The sequence below is a fragment of the Hemiscyllium ocellatum genome, chromosome 8 (assembly GCF_020745735.1).
Source record: "Hemiscyllium ocellatum isolate sHemOce1 chromosome 8, sHemOce1.pat.X.cur, whole genome shotgun sequence".
In the NCBI taxonomy this organism is placed as follows: Eukaryota; Metazoa; Chordata; class Chondrichthyes; order Orectolobiformes; family Hemiscylliidae; genus Hemiscyllium; species Hemiscyllium ocellatum.
The window spans coordinates 5,478,861-5,483,758 of record NC_083408.1 but is presented as its reverse complement, the minus strand read 5'-3'; positions in this window follow the sequence as shown (position 1 = coordinate 5,483,758).

Here is a 4,898-nt window from a genome sequence, read left to right as displayed (position 1 = left end):
AAGCGACGGGTTGGGCAGGAGCCCTTCATCAGGAATGAACCTAGGAGCCTCGGGTGTGGAGAGATAAATTCGGGGTGGGCTATGGAGTAATACAGGTGAGAGTGCAATAGATGGATGGAAGTGGGGTTGAAGGTGATAGGTCAGAGAGGGTGGTGTAACAGATAGGTGAGAATGAAGATTGAGAGGAGGGATATGACATGTGGACGATTCTGAGTTGTAAGATCGGAACTAGGGTAAGATGGGGGAAGGGAAATGAAGAAAATGACGAAGTCCATATCAGTGCCCTTGGGTTGAAGGTTCCCGAGGCTGAAGATGAGGCATTGTTCCTATAGGCGTGGGGTCGTGAGAGAGTGGCAATAGAGGTGTCCCAGGGTCTGCAAGTTCTCGGAAGAGTGGAAAGGAGAGTTGAAATGTTTGACCAGGGGCTGGTGGAGTTGATTGGTGCGGGTGGCCCGGCGAAGATTTCTGAAGCGCTAAGCTTGAAGGCGTCCAATCTCCCCAGTATAGAGGAGACCACATTATAAGCAATAGATACAGTAAATGACATGTGTGGAAGCTCTGGTGAAACGTTGATGGATATGGAAGTCTTCTTGGGGTCTTGGATGGAGGTGAGGGGTAGGGGTGGTCGCTACATTATCAATTCCTACGGTGGTAGGGGAATCTGCTCGACGGGGAGGGTGGTTTGTTACAAAGCATGAACCTAACATGATGATCGTGGAGGAAACGGTCTTTGCGGAAAGCAGATAGTAGAGTGGAGGGAAATATATCACTGGTGATGGGCTCCATTTGTAGATGGCAGAAATATCGGCGGATGTTGCAATTTATGCAGAGGTTGGAGAGGGGTAGCAGTAAAACAATGGTATAGGATTGCACGGACAGGAAGGGGAGTGCAGTAGTGAGATGACGAAGCAGGTATACTGCCAGATTCTGGCCATTCACTAGAGAAGGAGATACTGCTTTAGATCCTGTTGGATTGCCAATAGGCTGTCGAGGGAAGGAGGAGAAGCAACGATCAATCAAGATCGATGATCATGTTAGTTTTTACTGGACAGGGGAAAGGCAAGAAGTGTCGAAAGACATGATCCAAATATACGGAAGCCCTGAGGTTATAAAGACCCTACTGTTTGGTTTAGGGGGAAGGTCAATAGTCAAGGGGGACATTCATACCAACAATGTGCGTATAACATAAGGGACATGACGCTCAAAGCAGATGGTTTGGTATCAGGCAGCAAGCACAGCAGGTGCATCCCAAAAGCAGTGATGTCAGGATGACTCAGGATTATTGCTTCTCATTTCCCATCCAAGGCATTCTACTGAATGTACTCAAGTGAACGTGCCTTTCCCACATTTCCAGACACACCATTCCACCACGCAACTCCTGGCTGGATGAGAAAGTTTATACTCTCAACAAGATCCATTGAAAGTAATTATAAAACTGAGCCATTTCACTCATTCGCCTTTTAAAGAAAGGTAGACAATGCTTTCATGGCTATTCTGTGCTGATATTTCATAGTCTTGAAATCCTCTATCTAACCCTCTCTTGCCTTCCGCTCTCACCTCCAAATTTAGCACTCCCATTTTCAAAACTCGCTTTCGAAGCAATCTGGGACCCCTCCACTGCACTTCTCTTCCAACAATCTTCTGCCCAGAACTTAACACAGGACACCCAGTTAATGGATTATTTTGGAGGTAAGGGCGAGGCAATAATTTAGTTTGATAACCAACTTGTACACAACGGTAGTGAGTGCGATGTGTGAGTGATTACTGACAAACTGTAAAGGCAGGCAAAAGAACATAAATAAAAATGTACAACAGGCAGAAAGACTAAACTATTGGTGATATTACTCAATGAGGGTTCGAAGCAAATATATAATCACTTTTTTTTATTCTGCTTCAATATCGTTGTGATACCTTGACGTGGAAATGCATTTTTAATTTTGCAGAATGTCGTTCGAACCAGACATACCACATATAAAAGCAAGCTTTCTGAAAGAAGGAGGAATGGACAGAATGCAGACATGTCAGGAAAATGCAGAAATACTTTGAGAGACATAGACCATCCGTAAAACTGTATGGTGTTGAGGACACTGTAAAGGTAAGACGGGGCTGGGAGATGCAATGACGTCATAGAAATAAACACTCTAAATGACGCAAAGAGATCGAAAGGTCAAGTCATCTGTGAGTTTGAAGCAATTCACCCACTCATCTGCACATGTGGTATCGACGTCATCGGGCACTATTTTCACCACTGGTTACCAATTTGCGTGAACTTTTAACCAGAGTCTTACCCTTCAGGTGAACACGCTGGAATGACGGTGACAAGGTTGAGATGGTGCACCGTTTTATCCCAGAGCTATTATGGGGGTGAATGCAGTGACAAAAAAGGAGGAGGGTTCCGCATTAAGTGCAGACAATTTGTCAGTCTGGTTATGGCCTTAGTGAATATCAGTCATCACAGGTTTGAGTTTGCGGAGCATGGAAGAGAATGGTGCTTTTCTGGGGTATCGGGTGATGGGTAACTTGGCAGGAAGGCACAATAAGTGGGAGAGGGTGAAGGAGGTCTCTATTCTTGGCTCCTATTGCTGAAAGGTCAAGCTCAATGAATAGAGAATTGTTCAAAGGCTCCCAGAGGTATACAGCATGGAAACAGATGCTTCGGCCTATCTTGTCGATGCGAATATTGTTTACTAAATGGCAGCAATTCACTTTGCCTGTAGTTTGTCCATATCGTTTTATTTTACGGACAGATGTTCTGTTGTTTGGAAATGGTTAAAGTTCCCTGTCAGGCTGCGGCCCATAAATATTCCATATTCGACACAACGACTGACACTGGATGGGTTTTCTATGGACGAAACTCAGGAGGAAAGTCACCACTTTTCATCGATACATTCACCTATACGTCTACAGACCAGCCAAGGACACAGTTGTAGTTCCTGTGAGCAAATCCACAAAGGTGACATTAATGGAAGCACAAGTCTCTCGTCAACCATACAGAGCAAGCACCACACTGCTTTCCTGGATAGGAGCAGCAATGGACTGCGATCGTTGTTCTCAACTTTTAGATATTCATTGAACATGGTTACAATCGTTTTCGAAGCTGTATGTGTTGTAGAGTATTCAGCCTATCAGAACGTTGCTTCAAAGGAACATCTTTTCCTATATCTGCATGATGAATGATCTGTCCCCTGCTTATTCACATCTGTCTATGCAGGTGATTGTTACAACTGTTTGAGCTCATTTTGATTTTCGTTTGAAGGTATATCAATAATTTAATCAAATTTTCAAGAAATTCTTCATTGTTCATTTCGAGTAATGTCGGGATTAGAATTATTTGAAATTGACCCAGTGATTTCAGGTGGAACACCTTTCACCTTATTCTTTTGCTCGAGTTCGTGATTGAAATATTATTGAGCATATTCACATGACAGATTTTGAGAGCTATATAGATGACTGGTAAATGAATTGAAAGCGATGTCTGTTTTGGGATTGGCAACCAATGACTCCCAGTGTGCCCCTGGAATCAATGCTGGAAACGAAATTGTTACAAATTATAAAATCGTAGAGATATACAGCATGGAAACAGAAGCTTCGGTCCATGCCAAACAGGTATGCCAACCCAATCCAGTCCCACGTGCCAGCACCTGGCGCATAATCCGCCAACCCCTTGACTGTTGCAATTTTACCACCCTCCATACTTACCTCTGGCAATTTATTCCATACACATACCACTCTCTCTGTGAAAAAGTTGCTCTATAGGTCTATTTTATAAAAAAAAATCCTCTCTCACCCTAAACCTATGGCCTCTAGATCAGGACTCCCCGCCCAGGGAAACTACTTTGCCTGTTTACCATATACATGTCCCTCATAATTTTGTAAACCTATGTTAGGTCACCTCTCACCCTACGATGCTCCAGGGAAAACAGCCCCTGCCTGTCCCACCTCTCCCTCCTGCTCAAATCCTCCAAACCTGGCATTATCCTTCTAAAACTTTTCTGATCCCTCTCAAGTTTCACAACATTATTCCGATAGGAAGGAGAGTATAATTGCGCGCAATATTCCAACAGTGGCCTAACCAATATCGTTTACAGCCACAACATGACCTCCAAACTACTTGACTCAGTACTCTGACCAATAAATGAAAGCATACCAAACGCCTTGTTCACTATCCTATCTACCTCTGCCTCAACGTTCAACGAGCTATGAACCTGCACTCCAAGGTCTCTTTGCTCAGCAGCACTCCCTATGACCTTAGTGCTGTGAAGAAGGTATATTGCGTACTGGGCTTTATTGGAAGAGGAATTGAGTTCTGGAGTCCTGAGGCCATGTTGCAGTTGTATAAGACTCTGGTGCGGCCTCTTCTGGTTTATTGTGTGCAGTTTTGGTCGCCATACTATAGGAAGGATGTGGAGGCACTGGAAGGGGTGCAGAGGAGGTTTACCAGGATGTTGCCTGGCATGGTAGGAAGATCGTATGAGGAAAGGCTGAGGCACTTGAGGCTGTTCTCATTGGAGAAAAGAAGGTTTAGGGGAGATTTGATAGAGGTGTACAAGATGATTAGGGGTGTAGATAGGGTTGACAGTGAGAACCTTTTTCCGCGCATGGAGTCTGCTGTTACTAGGGGACACAGCTTTAAATTAAAGGGAGGTTGGTATAGGGCAGATGTTAGGGGTAGATTCTTTACTCAGCGGGTGGGGTGCATAGAATGCCCTGCCAGTAGCAGTGGTGGACTCTCCTTTTTATGGTCTTTTAAGCGGGCATTGGATAAGCATATGGAGGTTATTGGGCTACTGTAGGTTAGGTAGGCTTAGGTCGGTGCAACATCGAGGGTGGAGGGCCTGTACTGCGCTGTATTTGTTTTCTATTTTTCTACTACGTTTGACATCTGTGCCACATCGATC